Here is an 18,138-nt window from a genome sequence, read left to right as displayed (position 1 = left end):
GCCAATAAATGCTATCTGTGGGCCGAAAATGACCCCCAGGAGGTACTTTGGACACCCCTGTAAAGTGTTTTTTAATTGATAAAAAATAATAAATAATATAAGTTGAATAAAAATAGAATGAACTTGAATTTTAAAAATATATATAATTGAAATTCATCATAAAGCCTCAATGATAAATATTGTACTGAGCAGCAGTGGTGGTGCTACGGGGTGGCCACGGCCACACCTGGTCACTCTCTGGCCACCCCACTGGCCATCTGGAGATTTTAGGTGTCAACTTATTGCCACCCCTATGTGAGTAATGGTCTCACCTTGGCCACCCCAATGAAAAATGTATGGCTCCGCCACTGCTGAGCAGCCAGGATAGAGACGCATACCGCTTCAAGTCGAACTGAGGTTCTCCATCTCTGGCTCTATGGTAGCCATTGCATTTTTCCTCTTTACCATCACTGGTAACCTGTGGTGGCGTCACAAAAAAAGCCAAAGAAGAAGCTTGAGATTAAATGTTGAAGCCTTCGATCGAGGTTTTGTGAGGCTTTAGAGTAGATCCCCGCAAGACCACCTGTGAACGGAGAAAAACGCCCATAAAAATGTATATTTTTGAAACATGGCTTGCTCCACACCCTCCAAAACCTACTGCTAGCTTGATGTTGATGGTCTCCTCCGATTTAGGATCAACTTTTGTCATAAAAGTGACTGTTTATAATCATTAGATACAATTCCCCTCCCCTTCTACCTTTAATTGCCATTGTTCACTCGTGACACAATCCATGTTTAAGCCTGAAATATGCCTCACACACTTATTAAACACATTTAAAGTATAAAATGTATCGCTACTCTGCACTAATAAATGACAATGAAAGCTGGAATCTGACTCACAGTGTAGCCTTTAGTCTGGTAATCAGGTTAGCGAAGGCGTTCCTCCAAGCTGCGTCTACATAACCCACAATGCTTGCCTGTTGTAATTCCAGTAACGACTTACCGTCATATATTAACTTGTGTTCACCAACTTTTGAGGCCAGATTGACTGTGGAAGCTTGTGCTTCCATAGCCAGATAAACTTTTGCGTCTCAGCACACAATTATAGTGCGTTCAATGACCGCCATGCAAAGTGCGAAATCTCAGTGCTTGACAAATAAACATTATCAGCAAAACATAAAGACATAAACATGTACAAATTGTGTACTTTTTTTTTTTTAAGTGTGGTATGTGTGCGCTCTACATTTTACCTGTATTATCGCATATTTATGGTGATTGGGACGTTTTATCTGTGGGAAAAAAATCTAAATTTGTTGACCAAACATCTGCAAACCTGCGTGACTGAGAATGCTGAAGTGTGAATGTGCAGGGATACACTGTACCTGTATATTTTTTTTTCTTTTATTAAATAATTTTTTATTAATTTCACATTATTTTTAAGTTATAGTGTATATTATTTTAATTAATTTGATAAATTATGTTTTATTTTATTTTATTATTGTTTATTTTTTTACTTTAATGAATTGTTTTATATTATTTTTAATAAATTTTATTTCAATTATTTTATAAAGTTTTTATATTATTATTATTATTATTATTTTGTTTTAATTTTATAGATTGTTTTCATATTATTTTTTAAATAATTTAATTTCAATTTCATAAATTTGTTTTTATGTTGTTATATTTTTTAAATCCATTTTATTTCAATTAATTTTTATACATTTTTTACATTATTAAGTTTATTTTCATAAATTTTATGATTTATTTAATTACATTATTTCAGTGAAATTAATTAATATTCATTAATTCTCATTAATTTAAAAAAAAATTTAGAAAATATTGGTTTAATTATTTACTTTTTTTTTTTTTTACAAATTATTTTACAGGCATGTTTGGTCAAATTGCGACTCCTTTCCCAAGTTGACGTTGCGCTGTATGTAAGCCACCATATGGGAAAAAAACAGAATGACTCATAATGCTTCCTTCCCGCCCTGCTTCATGGTGCCTTTTCTTCTGCAAGACTTTTATCTGTCACCTTTTCCCTGCAGATTGTTTTTTTCCGAGGCAATAATGTCCCCATTTGTCGGGGTTTTGTGTCGCCAACACCAGACTCCACTTATCAACGTGAGGTGGCCTGTTGGCAGAGCCTTGTGGCATAGTTAAAGTTGGGGGTGGGTGAGATTTACAGTTTCCTTTAGCAGGTAGTGTCGCCTGTTGTGAAACAATGTGACAGAAAATCAGTAGCGCTGTGATGGCTCAGCAGTGTGCTTCGCCCTGCTCTGTTCTCCTCAGGCGGCATATCCAAAGCCCACCTCAGACGTAGTGTATGTTAGCCTGCAGATGACTCATCCTCAGGAGAATGAGCTGTACAGCGCAGGTAGTCTTGCAAATAAACATTTCACAATTTGCAGAGTCAACTGAAGTACTTTGCTGACTTCAAACCTGAACCCACACACGGCAAATGCCAGCTGACACGGCAGTGTTGCTTCATTCAGCTTAGAACAACTAAAAATATAATAATAATAATATTAATCCCCCTGTGCTCCTGCGTCCCTGCTGTGTTGCACACGTAATGACAATATCGGTGACACGCACGACAGCGAGGCATCAGTTGAGCCTCCGGAATTGTATTTTCTTTATTGAAACGGCAAATTTGTCATCATTGCAGCAATTGCCATGGAGACAGGGTGAGTCCCAAACCGAGCGCTATTATGCATGGCTGTTGTGCATCGGTGTGCGCTTGTTACCCTTTACTGCAACTTCCAAGAAACACTGCACACTGGAAGGTGAGCACACATTCAAATGGGTTCTTAGCATCTTTTCACACCTCTTTTTTTGTTTTGTTTTTTGAAACACCCTGTTCATTTGTGTTGCTCACCATGTGATTTCTATTACATTTGTTGTGCGTATGTTCCTTGTCCAAATATTTATCCTGTGTTTAATTCGGACTATAATAATAATCAACAAATTAAAACACATTATTTACTTGGTATCAGATCTGTATCAAAATTCGCAGGATCGCCCACCCTTAGTTTCTCCGGCGGACGCTACTAACCGAGGTTCCGCTGTAAACCCAAACGTACAAAAACCGAGGCAATTTTCCCGAAAGGAAATCATGTAAATCCAGTCAATTCATTCCAGACACTCAAAAATATGAACAAAAAATACATTTTATTGAGAATATATGGAATGGTTACAAATGTACGTGGCAAACGGGATCATTTTTTTACGTGTACAAAAAACCAAGACAGTGTAGGAAAACCGGGGCAAAACTTTCCGATAAAAACTGGATCATACGAAAACTGTGATGTTAAAAAAAACTGTTTGTACCTCCACAGTAATCCCTTGTTTTTCACGTAATTGGTTCCAGACCCGACCGAGATAAGTTAATTTCTGCAAAGTAGGATTCCATATTTATAAATGAAATATGTCCGTAGTTAGAGCGTAGAAAACCTGTTTGCAACCTTCTAAATATGGATTTTAACATTACTGGAGCCCTCTCGACATGTAATAACACCCCTATAGTCACCTTTACATTCCTATTAGCCAAAATAGTGCACAGAATTATGGATTTAAGAAATAAATAAGACTTGTGCTTGTGTGTGTTGCTGTAAATGTGTTCCGGTATTGGCCAGGAAGTGACGTCGGGCGTTCAGAGTTGCGTTTTAGCTTGGCGTGCGTTACCGCCGCTACAGTACCCCAGTACCTGTTAAGCAAAACGGCTGTTAGTATTGGCGGTCAAGTCTGGTGCTTGTGTGTCTCACCAAACATGCAGTAACATTACTGACACCTAGTGACCAGTGTAGAATACTACAGTACATATTATCCCAGCGTCTTTGAATGCATCTTCTGAATGCCTTATATTTGTATTTTACTTCAGTTAGCCATTTTCATGCTTGAAAATTCTTAATTTAGGCAAAAAATATGTAAAATATGCATTTTTTTTGTACAAATAATAGGCCATGTTCAACCACGAAATGGCATGATTTATTAATTAATATACACAAAGAGGTGAGGGATGACTGCCAATCAGTCTTAGATAGGAGAAAGCATATTTTTCCCCATAGAAGATGTCTCTATTTTACTAATAAGATTTTTGTAGCATAAAAAACGGGAGAAATTGGAACGTTTCTCTCTGAATGTTCTGAACTCCTGTTTCCATGCCAGTGCTGTGTAGAGCAAATGCTATCCAAAGGGGTTGCGTGGCTGACACGATGTTGTTTCCTTTGTCAAAACAAAGGCAAGTAGAAGAAAATGGTAGAAAAACTGCTTTTCAAAGTATCACCAAGATTACAAAAGCAAACTATATTGCGTGGGCACTTCATCTTTTCCTCTGCCCAAGTCATATTCTCGCCACCCTGAGCGCGATCCGTGGCCGCGAGGTCAGGAACAACAACGGAGAAAGACGGCGCGCAAGAACCGCAGTCTTGACCCGCAGACCGTTTTTGTGGAGGCGGCAACGCTGCCCTTAACAACAGCTTCTTTCACACAGAGATCCTGCAGAAGACCCCGTAATTGCCTTTCACGCTGAACACAGCCACACAAGATCCTTGCAAGTTCCATCATTAAACGCGTGACAGAGTCAACACAACAGGGCGAGAGGCGTCTTTGCATTTGCGCATACACTTTCACACAGGCCCACCTCTGTTACGGCTCTGATAGCCGGCTTTTGGAGGCAGTATGGTAAGTGTTCAGACTAAACAAATCAATTGCCGGTTTATTCATCCAGCGTCTATTCCAGGCATAGCCCAGCTTTGAGCTGCAATTCTGCTTTAAATGGCCGTAAGTCCTGAACCATTTGCGCTGTGGAAATAATTCCATGGTTTCTGAAACGAGCGGTTGTGCGCTTTCGAGTGATATACATGTCATTACGGTAAACAAAGGGAGTGCGTCACAGTAGCGCCGAGAAGATGAGGCTTTGATACAAAGCAGAGTGGGGGTTCGTTTACAGAGGAGCGCAAGTCTGTGTGAGACAGAATAAGAGAGACGCAAACGTTACGTGACAAAGTTCTGCAGAAAATTCATATTTTATCAGACATTTGCGTGGTTATTACCCAAAGATTCCTTCAAACAAGAAATACTGGCCCAAAGTTCACACACCCTTAGATTTTCAATGTTTTATAGCATAAATTGTAAATCCAAAATCCTTCATTCACATAAATTCGTACATTCTGGGTGCCTTTTTTATGTAAAAACCTGTCAAATCCAATTCCCTTTTTTAGGTTTGTCATTATACCCTGGATTAACACTTGCACTCCTGATCAAAATGTTAAGACCAGTTGAAAAAGTGCAAGAATTTAGATTTTGCACAGTTGGCACGGCACGGCATGGGAGTGAGACAAAAATGTTTTGACTAAGCAATTTATTGCAAACAAGCCTTAAAGTGAAATAGGCTGTTCATCAGCTGTTCAAAAGTTTAAGACCACAGCCTTGGTGTGGACAGAATGTGATTTTGTGTCGTGATTTCTCGATGGCAAAGGCAAAAAAGCTTTCTCTCTTTGAACGCGGTGGGATTGTTGAGCTGCTTAAGCAAGGCTCCTCGCACCGCGCCATTGCTGCTGAGGTTGGACGCAGTAAGACAGTCATGTGAAAATTCTTCCAAGATCCTGAGGGTTATGGAACAGAAAAGTCAAGTGGTAGACCCAAAAAAAAAATGTCAGTGGCCCTGAGTCGGAGGATCCCATTGGCTGTTCGTCAAGACACGGGACCATCCTCGGCCCAAATGAAGGTTGTTACTGGTGCCGAGTGTAGTCCAATAACCATCACACAGCATCTGCGAGAGAAGGCTTTTAAGAAGATCTTCAAAGGCATTGTCTCCTTCATTTGGAATTTGCAGGAGAGCACCAAGCATGGGACACTGAAAGGTGGACGAAACTTTTCGGATGAAAAAAAAATGTAACCTTGATGGTACTGATGGCTTCCAACGTTACTGGCATGACAAGCAGATCCCACCTGAGATGTTTTCCACACGGCACAGTTGAAGGGGCTCCATCATGATCCTTCAATGGAACAATGGAGCTTCAGGTTGTGCAGGGGCGTCAAATGGCAGCTGGCTCTGTGGAGATGTTGCAGGGGGCATCCCTCATGACTGAAGGCCTTCGTCTGTGTGGTAACGACTGGCTTTTTCAACAGGACAACAATGCCCGCCTGACAAAGGACTTCTTCCAGAGAAATAAGGTCACTCTTTTGGACCATCCTGCATGTCCCCCTGGTCTAAATCCAATTGAGAACATTTGGGGATGGATGGCAAGGAATGTTTACAAAAATGGACATCAGTTCCAGACAGTGGATGCCCTCCATGAAGTCATCTTCACCACCTGAAGCAACATTCCCACTATAGCCTCCTGGAAACACCCGTTTTTCAGGTGATTAACAAGAATGGCGCAGCTTCTCATTACTGACTCCTGTTTTGAACATTTTATTTCTATTTTAGGGTTGTTGTTTTTTTTAAGCTGTGGTCTTAAACCTTTGATCAGCTGATGAACAGCCTACTGCACGTTAATGCTGGTTTGCAATAAATTGCTCACTCAAAAATATTTTTGTCTCGCACTCATTTTGTTCTTCTTGCATTTTTAATCTCTACTTGGAACCTCCAACAGCGCAAAATGTAAATTCTTGCAATTTTTCAACCGGTCCTAAAATTTTGATCACATGCGTATCAGCATATCCACAATGAAGTGGATTGGATCATGGCAAGCCAGACCTCTGTTATGACAGCGGACGGAGGCAAATGTAGCATCCCCACAGGGTCGCACAGTTTCTGACACTCCTTTTTTAATTTTTTTTTTAAAGATGTATTCCTACCTTAACACATCAACAGCAGTGCTCAATTCGAGCCTAGTATACTGTATGTATCGCCACTGCGCGTTACATACTGCTTCTGTTTTCCACTCAAAAAGAGCAATGGCTAAGATGGCCCAATTGAACTGTGTAGGATGATTATGATTAATTCATTTGTAAAGTGTGATTAATCGGATTAAAATGTCTAATCATTTGACAGTCCTATACGGCATATGTTCAAAGATGGAGCATTTTCTCTTTGTTTTTAAATCAACTTGGAGCCTCTCCACGCCCATGTTGCAGGTGTTTTCACTCGTTTGACTGATGAGACCTTCTCTCAGGACTGTGTGGGTGTCAGCAGACGCTGTTCACATCTGCACCGCTTTCCTGTTTTGTTGCATCAACTGCTCTGGAAAAAAAAGACTTTCCACCAAGGCCAGATATTTTTGTTTTATTGTTTTGGGTCCAAAAAAGGCAAATGGTTAAAGTGCTTTTGCCAATTCCTCCATTTTACAGGGTGTGCCTTTAGAATACACGTACATGTTACCAAAAGAAGTACAATTTTATGAATAATACATTAAAAATAAAACATTCAATGATGAATTGTTTACAAATAATAATTTAAATTAAATAATTTTCCAAATCTGAAATAAAATATATACAGTATATATTATGATAGAAAAATGCAAATATTGCATAATTTATCAATTAAATAAATAAGATAAAATAAAACATTAAATAATGAATTATTTACAAATAATAACTTGAATTAAATAACTTTCAAAATAGGAAATAACATATATACTATGTATTATAATAGACAAATACAAATACAGCATAACTCATAAATTAAATAAACAAGATAAAAATCATTTAAATACACATGCAGTACATTATACAAAAAAGTAGTCAGTAATTTCATTAATAAAAAAAATAATACATTAAAAATAAAAACTAAAGTAATTTTTTGTTTTAAAAATAATATTAATAAAATTAATAACTAAAAATAATAATAAATACATATTGTGCATAATTTTAATACAAAAATAGTACATTTAATAAATTAAATATGTATTTTAGTCATTCATTAATAAAAAAAAATAATACATTAAAAATAAAAACTAAAGTAATTTTTTGTTTTAAAAATAATATTAATAAAATTAATAACTAAAAATAATAATAAATACATATTGTGCATAATTTTAATACAAAAATAGTACATTTAATAAATTAAATATGTATTTTAGTCATTCATTAATAAAAAAAAATAATACATTAAAAATAAAAACTAAAGTAATTTTTTGTTTTAAAAATAATATTAATAAAATTAATAACTAAAAATAATAATAAATACATATTGTGCATAATTTTAATACAAAAATAGTACATTTAATAAATTAAATATGTATTTTAGTCATTCATTAATAAAAAAATAATACATTAAAAATAAAAACTAAAGTAATTTTTTGTTTAAAAAAATAATATTAACAAAATTAATAACTAAAAATAATAATAAATACATATTTTGCATAATATAAATACAAAAATAGTACATTTAATAAATTAAATATGTATTTTAGTATATTAAATTCAAATGTAAAAATACATATTATTTTATAATAAATATTTAAAATAGATAGTATTATGTATAATAATCTGAATACACATATATTACAGTTCTTAAATACAAAATATAAACATTTATATTATATTTAAATTTTATACTTTATTCATTTCAAAATGCAAAAGATATATACATATTTTTTTAAATAGTACATGGAAAATATATGCATTTTTGTGTCCAGCCTTTATAAATGTGTGCTTGTGGAGTGATCTGAAATCCCAATTGTTATTATTGTTTAGGAAAAGTCAATAATTATTCATTTATTCGCTCCCCGGCTGCCTCCAAAACTTTTTAAGTGTAATTAATTTTTAATCCGCTGCAGGAAATACAATTTGACGGTGATTAATGTGCACTCGTCTAGCTTAAGAAGACAAACTGATAAAAGTACAGCACTGTACAAAGGTTTTACCAATCCTTTAATGAACTAGACGAGCTCTCAGTAGAGCACAGACCTCTGCCAAGGCCAAAATGCAGTATACTTTCATGGAAGTCACGATTGTATTTTATTTAAATAACCCTGATAACCATACATGGCCTACTACTATTTCATAATGACTCCGGCTTAACCACTGTGCTGTCCAAATGCATTTCAAACAACAAGACCCAGATTTAAACCAACAGACCCACTGAATAGTTGTGCATTTGGGGTCGTCACAGCAACGGGAGAGACGCTTTTCTTGTAATCATGAGGCACTGCACCGCCCAAATCATTTCCGGAGCTGTCCTGTTCAGCTCAAATGACGACATATTGTTGCTTTAATTGTCAAGTATCAGATGATAACGGACGTCTGATTGGCAACATGTTTTGCTGTCGCAGCGTAAACGTCCAGAATGCTTTAAAGCACCGCTTCTCAACTGGGACCCACATTTTCCCATCACCCACTTTTATGGTGTTAAAAGCATACTAATTTAGTTTTCGTTCAACAAAAATACACTCTATTACAGCGGTGTGAGAAAGTCTTTGCCCACTTCCTGATTTCCTATTCTTTTTTTTTTTTGTCACACTCAAACAAATGTAAATGTTAGTCAATGACAACACAACTGAACACAAAATGCAGTTTTAAATGAAACATGTTATTATTAAAGGAGAAAAAAATCCAAACCTACATGGTCCTGTGTGAAAAAGTGATTCCCCCCTAAACCTAATAACTGGTTGGGCCACCCTTAGCAGCAACAACTGCAATCAAGCGTTTGCGATAACTTGCAATGAGTCTCTTACAGCGCTGTGGAGGAATTTTGCAGAATTGTTGTCATTCAGCCACATTGGAGGGTTTTCCAACATGAAGCGCCTTTTTAAGGTCATGCCACAGCATCTCAATAGGATTCAGGTCAGGACTTTGACTAGGCCACTCCAAAGTCTTCATTTTGTTTTTCTTCAGCCATTCAGAGGTGGACTTGCTGGTGTGTTTTGGATCATTGTCCTGCTGCAGAACCCAACTTGGTTTCAGCTTGAGGTCACAACAGATGACCAGAAGAAGAATCTCCTTCAGGATGTTTTGGTAGACAGCAGAATTCATGGTTCCATTTATCACAGCAAGTCTTCCAGGTCCTGAAGGAGCACAAACAGCCCCAGACCATCACACTACCACCACCACCACTACCACTACCTTTCTTTTTCTGAAAGCGGCGTTACTTTTACACCAGATGTAATGGGACACACACCCCCCAAAAAGTTCCACTTTTGTCTCGCCAGACCGCAGAGTATGTTTTCAAAGGTCTTGGGGATCATCAAGAGGTTTTCTGGCAAAATGTTGACGAGCCTTAATGTTCTTTTTGTTCAGCAGTGGTTTTTGTCTTGGAACTCTGCCATGCAGGCCGTTTTTGCCCAGTGTCTTTCTTATGGTGGACTCATGAACTCTGACCTTAACTGAGGCAAGCGAGGCCTGCAGTTCTTTGGATGTTGTTGTGGGGTCTTTTGTGACCTCTTGGATGAGTCGTTGCTGCGCCCTTGGGGTCATTTTGGTTGGCTGGCCACTCCTGGGAAGGTTCACCACTGTTCCATGTTTTCGGTTGTGTTGACATTGACTAATATTTAAATGTGTTTGATGATCTGAAACATTTAAGTGTGACAAACATGCAAAAAAAAAAAAAAAAGAACTCAGGAAGGGGGCAAACACTTTTTCACACTACTGTATGTGTGCGAAATGTATTTCAGAAATCAATATTAACACGAATGTCAGCTACTAAAGAAATCTATTTATATTTTGAAATACAAATATTTGGAACATTTCAAAATAAAACGTAATTATGTTAATTATATTAAAATATTTTGTGTCATTTTGTGATTGCCCAACACATGAAAATATATCATATAATTTTGTAATGTATAGTATTTCTGTATTCAGAAATGCAAATATTATGAAATTTTATTTTGAAATAAAAATATTTTTAATTACATTAAATATTTGAATGTAATTTAATTTTAATGTAATTTAATGTAAAAGCAGGCTAATTTAGATTGAATTAAAATCGCCCTCATAACATATGCATAACAAATGGATTTCAGAGCGCAATATTAAGAAAGAAAAGTACTAAAAAAATAATAGTTATTTCATATTTCTATACCAGGAAAAAGATGCCTATTAAAAATATATTTTCTAAATATTTGTATTTCAAAATGAAGTCGCATTAAATACTTCACCATCATTTCAATACATTACAATAAAAATTAAATTAATCTGAAGAATATTTGTTTTATTTTGAAATACAAATATTTTATAGGTAATTTCATACGTATATTAGTTTTATTAAAATATTTTGTGTCATTTTGTGATATTCTGATGCATTCAAATATTTCTTATAAATTTGTGATGTATAGTATTTGTTTATATTGAAATAGAAATATTTTTGAAAATGATTATTGTTATTTAGAGACACAAATATTGATTTAATGCCATTAAATTGTGTAATAATCTTAGGTATGTTTTTGGTTTATTATTTGTTTATTTATTATTAAATGTTATAGTTTAGTTTTAAATACATTTTAGAATATTTCATTGTAATATTTAATTGTACTCATTAAATCCAATTATTCTGAAAAACATATACTTTTGACATGTCTGCCACCCACTTTTGGATCCCGGCCCACCAGTTGAGAAGCGCTGCTTTAGAGCTCCAAAACTTGGCGGTTATTTCAAAGGCGCGGCGTGAGAAGCAAAGCTTTGATGGTTTCTGTGGTGAGATTGCGCCACGATATCGATTCATCTGCCGTATTGCACATCGTTTTAAGTGTGCTGCTGATGATGTCAACATTACTTCAACAAAAAAAAGGGGGGGGGGGGTTCTCTGGCCTAGTATTTGTTTATTTACAAGCAAAAATAGACAGGCAGCAACCCCAACAACAGCAATGTAACAATAGCAACAAAATAATACGATAGTCCTTATTCCCTTTCATTACATAGAAATGCTGAAGCAAAATAAAGTCAAAAGAGTTGTTCCAGGTGCACCAGCAAATGGTTAAAAATCACAAGTAACTGATATGTCCATAAAAATGTCTACTTTTGACGCACGGCTCGCTCCTCCCCCTCCAAACCCTCCCGCCAGCTTGACGTTCTCCTCCCACACAAAATATCCGATGCAAAATCTCAACCGCTTTACATTTTATCTGTACTATCTCATGGTTAGAATGATGTTTTCTACGACGCAAAAAAATCGGAGATTTCGAGAATAAAGTCGTAAATTTGCAAGAATGAAGTTGTGAATTTACTCCCACATTCCAAAAACATTAACATTAATTGACGACTCTAAATTGCCCATAGGTATGAATGTGAGTGTGAATGCTTGTTTGTCTATATGTGCCCTGCCATTGGCTGGCGACCAGTCCAGGGTGTACCCCGCCTGTCGCCCGAAGTCAGCTGGGATAGGCTCCAGCATGCCCCCGCGACCCTAATGAGGAGAAGCGGAAAAGATGGATGGAAACTCCTAATAGTACGAGAAAAAGTTGTACATTTACGAGAATAAAGTCGTAAGTTTACGACTTTTTTTTGTTGTAAATTGTAATTTCTGGAAAAGTAGGTTGGGAAAAAAATATATATTTTAATGCAGAAATGAAAAAAAAAAAACAGCTGTAATTTTACCAGAATAAAGTCAGAATATTAAATAAAAAAGTCATATTCTAACGGGGGAAAAAGTTACCATTTTCCTAGAATAAAGTCGTAATAATATTAAAGATTTTTTATTATTATTGTAAAATTATGTGAAACAAACAAAACAAAATAAAGTTGTAATTTCTGAACTACTTATGAGGAGAAAGTAGTAATAAAAACTAATAAAAGTACAATGTTGAAATTGCTGGAAATTAAAAAATAAAAACAGCTGTAATTTTACCAGAATAAATTCAGAATATTAAGAGAAAAAAGTCATATTCTAATGGGGGAAAAAAATTCAATTTTACGAGAATAAAGTCATAATATTATAGTAGCGTTGAGTTGAAATGTTAAAGTTTTTTTTTTTGTAAAATTATGTGAAACAAACAAAACCAAATAAGGTTGTAATTTCTGGAAAATTAGGTTGGGTATAAAGTCATACTTATGAGGAGAAAGTAGTAAAAAAACCCAAAGAAAAGTACAATGTTGAAATTGTTGGAAATAAAAAATAAAAAATGCAGAAATAGAAAGAAAACAGCTGGAATTTTACCAGAATAATGTCAGAACATTAAGAGAAAAAAGTCATATTCTAATTGGGAAAAAAGTTACAATTTTATGAAAACTCGTAATATTATAGTAGCACTGAGTTGAAATATATATATTTTTTTAAATTGTAAAATTATGTGAAATAAACAAAACAAAATAAAGTTGTAATTCCTGGAAAACTAGGTTGGGGGAAAAGTTCTAATATGATGGGAATAAGATTCAAGAGTTTTATTGTCATGTGCACAGTAAAACAGGTGGTTCTGCTACGCAATGAAATTCTTGTTCTGTTCATTCTCCCAGAAAAAGAAAGAAAACACAAGAAAATGAATAAGAACATAAGAAACATTAACACCAATAAATTAAGCAACAACAACAGAAGAGACATGAATATCAACCAATAAATAAATAAATAAATAGAATAAAGTCATAATATTACAAGAAGAAAATGTATGAATTTATTTAAGATGAAATATTTGGAAAATGTAAAAAAAAAAATTACAGAAAAAATGGGGAAAATGAGTGAAATGCCGCGTAATAATATGCTTTTTCACCTACATCACAAAGCTGAGATGCATTTTTTTTCTTGAAATATCTGCAGTACATGCATCAAAGTGGCCCTTGCATCTTGTATCATTTTCAGTACGTGGCTCTCGTTGGGAGACGTTTGGACAGCCCTGCTCCATTTCCTTGTATGGACGCAGCCCAGCTTTGGCAACATGTGGCAACAGACAAACAAAAGCCTGCCAAATACTTAGAACTGCCTCTGTGGTACTTCCTGCTCATGTTGGTGTCTCCAGGACACACTCTGGCGTGATGCCTCACACACACACACACACACACACACATAAGTATCCACATAGAGTGTCTCTCTTTCGTTCCACGTAACCTGGACGGTTGACAGGATGAGCTGGTAGATGATGGACCTTCATTTTGTTGTTTCCTAGATTTGTCAAGGTTATCTACTGCACAGCCTTTTTAACAGTGTTACTAATGAATTTAAAGTTGCTATATGTGGGCTGCTTCGCTGCAGATAGCTTTTCCTCCGCCCACCCAAATCTTCATTTAAAAAAGAAAAAAAAATGCAAACATATGCTCCTGCGCAACTCTAACAAAGTGTGAGCCATCATGCCCACTCAGCGCATCTTCCCCCACTTTGGAGTGACGTTCCCACGGAGGCACGTGGACGTGCACGCCACCGATGACGCATACAGGCTGTCTATGTCACATGACAGGTAACGACAGTGGAACTTGTTTATGTCCATAACTCGTCTGATGTCCACCAACTCATTAAGCCCTGGTCCGCCAGCGCCCTTTTTATTGCTAAAAAGTGCCCGCTGAAGCCGACGTCAACATACATGGTTGACCACTTATGTCAGCCGTGTCCAAAGTGCGGCCCGGGGGCTGTTTGTGGCCCGCGGCTGTTTTGTAATTGGCCGGCGGCAAATTTTGAAAATATTATTTAACAAGAAAAGCAAAGAAAGCAGCAAAAAGGGAAAAATCAGCAGCAATTTTACAAGAATAAAGTCAAAATATGAAGAGGAAAATTAAGAAAAATAAAAAGTTGTAATTTTACGAGAATAACATTTTTTTAAACGTCATTTTTAGTAGCATAACATTAAAATATTGAGAAAAAATACATATCTTTAAAGTGCAATTTTGGAAAATTAAATTGGGGAAAATGTTATCATCTTTTTGGGAATAAAGTCATAAAAAATAAACAAAAAGAAAGTTGAAATAGTTGAAAATTTTAAAAATAAAACAACAGAAGAGGGAAAAAAATGAAGAAGTCGTAGTTTTACCAGAAAAAAAATGTCAAGAAAATGTACAAAGATTATTTATTAAGAAAGTTGAAATATTTAGATTCTTGTTTTAAAAAAAACAACAGAAATTGAAAATTTCACGAGTATAAAGTCAAAATATTAAGAGAAAATGTATATATGAATTATTATATATTATTATTATTATTATTATTATATATAAAAATATTCAGTTACCATTTTAAAAGTTTAAACTCATAATATTATGACAAAAAATAATGTAATTTTAGTAGCATAAAGTTGAAATATTAAAGAAAAATATGTTATTTTTTAAAAGTCTTAATATCATGAAAAACATAATAAAATAATGTTTTGAAATTTGTTTGGGGAAAAGTTATAATATGGGAATAAGGTCATAATGTGATAAGAAGAAAATTTACAAGAAGAAAGCTGAACAGTAAAGATACAAAAATCAGCTGTAATTTTACAAGAAAAAAATCAAAATATTAAGAAAAAAAGAACAAAATTGTCAAGAGAATTTACGATTATTTATTAAGAAAGTATATTTGGATTTTTTTTTTTTAAAGCAGCAGGAATGGAAAATTTTATGAGAATAAAGTCAAAATATTAAGAGAAAAAAAACGCGTATACTGTTAAGAAAAAGTCACAATTTTACAAGATTAAACTCATAATATTATGAGGAAAAATTGTGTGTTTTCTTGAAATAGACCTCTCGTCACACGCGCAGGCAGTGAAACAAGTTCATCGTCATGTGTGAGCACATCCACGACGCTAAAGAGAATGTACTGCTGTTGGTGTCTGTAAATAAGTGCTGATTATACCCTTAACTCTTTCACTCTTTCAAAAAGTAACGTTGACTGCCAAAGACGTCTGTTGACTTCTTTTGCTTTTTTTCCCGCGGGAGCTACAGGATTAAAGTTACAGTATTCATCTTGTGTGTGAATTTCTGACTTGTAGGCAATGTATTTCTGTCCCAGTAGGGGGCAACGGTTTTCTTTTCCTCCAACCGTCAGCGACAGATTGTCTATGAAGAAGATGGATTGTGGGTTGAGAGAGGAAAATGGCAAAACATGCAGAAATCGAGCTGAGACCAAAAATACAGGCAGCTAACACTGTCACAGAGCTTGTCTGGCGGTGGATGTGCCTTTAGTAGTGACACGATCGTGAAAGATAGCGGTGACATGGGTGACGTAGGTGACGTAGACACAAATGCAGTTGACAATGGCAGCCGAAACAACAAGCGAGTGGTTCACGTTGCTGAGCCGTGTGGCGCGACACCAGAGCCTGACACCGGAAGCGGTTCAGAGTCGGGTGACTCAGAACCCGACCCTGATTCTTCTGATGAGCGGCTGCCATCTGGATCGGTCAGCAGCAGGGATTCATCCCCGCATCCGGCAGACCCCACCATCACTCTGCTTGAATTTGATTCTCTGCAGAAAAAGCTTGTTTTCTCTGTTTTTTGGTCAAAATCAGGTGTTTTTGCTGAAACTACCCTATGTTCTACCGCCAGTATCTAAAGACCCAAAAAGGCTAGAAACAAACTTTTTTTTCTGATGAAAGAAGAGAGTCTAAAGTTTCTTTTGATAGTTTCAATGTTTATGTAGTCCTAAAACTCAATATTCTGTGGGTCTTGAAAGTTCAGCAAAAATGCCCAAGAACTCTGGCAGTTGACTGGCAGTCAATGAGTTAATATTAAAGTCAGAAGCTGTTGTTTGAATGGCCATGGCAGGTAAGGTGTTGTCTTTTTGACTAGGACGTAACCAATGCAGGTGATATTATACAGGTTACAAACAAAACGAGTTCCGTTCCTAGACTGTGATGTAAATCGAGCTTCAGGAAGTCTTAGGAACTTATACCAAAATTCTTCCTATACCATCATGATCTTTGAAAGGACAAGATCGCGCGCACAAGCGTCGCAAATGAGTTTTCTCCGTAGGGTTGCTGGGCTCTCCCTTAGAGATAAGGTGAGAAGCACTGTCTGAGAACCTGGGAGGAAAACTGCTACTCCTCCGCATTGATACAATAGAAGCCAGATGAGGTGGCTCGGGAATCTGGTCCGGATGCCTCCCGGACGCCACCCTGGAAAGGTGTTCAGGGCACATCCGGCAGGAAGGAGGCCGTGGGGAAGACCCAAGACACATTGGAGAGATTATGTCTCTCAAGTGGCCAATGAAGGTCTCAGGATCCACCAGAGGAGCTGGACGAGATACCCGAAGAGAGGGATGTCTAGGCTTCCCTGCTTAGGCTGCTGCCCCTGTGACCCGACCTCGGATAAGCGGAAGAAGATGGATGGATGGATGGCAGGCAAGCAGTCAAGACCAAAAGAGTGGCCAATATTTATGATGTTTACTTTCACTACTATGGTGATGGCTTTCCTTTTCCTTGGCCCACCGCCATTTGGGAGACATAACGACTAACTAATGAGCGACAGTGACCTTCGGCACGTAGTAAACCCAGGACCACCTGTGCACGCAGATAACAGCGAAGCGTGGTCAATCAACACCAGCTTAAAACAATCCTTTGAACTCGAGACTCATTTTGTGGCTTCAGCCCTTCGGGGGCTGCGTTGTCTGTTTGCATCAAGTTTATTTTGTTTAAGAAAGGAAAGAACGGTGGAGTATAGGCGGGTGGGGGGGGGTGTAACAGGAGTCTGTTGATCCAGTGATATTATCTGTCCCGGTCAGGGCAGACAAAAGCAGACCAGAGAGCAAAGCATGTCATCTGAATGCTGCGTCTTCTTTGCGGTGTCGTACATCCAAAGGCTTTGTGTGCATGAGTTTGGCTGCTGGACGGCACAAAGGAGGCAGTTTGTTCGCTCCTGACAAGTGTGCTTTTATTTGCAGCCGCCCTTTGATGTATGGAGAAACTTTGGCCGGGATATCCCTCTCACGAGAAGCGCCGCTCCTTTGTATTTGCCTTCGCGATCCCCTCCCCGTTCAGGGCCTTTATTTGAAACTGTGCGCCTGCTGTCTGTCAAGCGTAACCCCCAATCTTACTTCTAACGGGTGTGGCACGCAGATCATATTCAAACAGCGCGGTGTTTCCGAGTAAAGTACGCCCGTCGCCGTTAAACAAAACCTTGAGACTTTTTACACTTCATCATGTCTCCCAGTCAGTGCGGCAAAGAAAAGGAAAGCCATCACCATGGAAGTGAACATGAACACCATTAAAAAGATGTTCCACCTCCATGTTTGACAGCACGGATGGTGTTTGGGTCGTAGTCGGCATTCCAGAGAGCTCAGTTTTATCCTCATATGACTACATCACATTCCCCCAAGCCTTGTCTGACTCATTCAGATCATTCGGTTTTGGTGACTGTGCTCCCAACTCCCTTGAGATCAGATTT

The sequence above is a fragment of the Dunckerocampus dactyliophorus genome, chromosome 3, assembly GCF_027744805.1.
Source record: "Dunckerocampus dactyliophorus isolate RoL2022-P2 chromosome 3, RoL_Ddac_1.1, whole genome shotgun sequence".
Taxonomy (NCBI): domain Eukaryota; kingdom Metazoa; phylum Chordata; class Actinopteri; order Syngnathiformes; family Syngnathidae; genus Dunckerocampus; species Dunckerocampus dactyliophorus.
The sequence above is the reverse complement of the archived record's forward strand: the minus strand, read 5'-3'. Positions refer to the sequence as shown.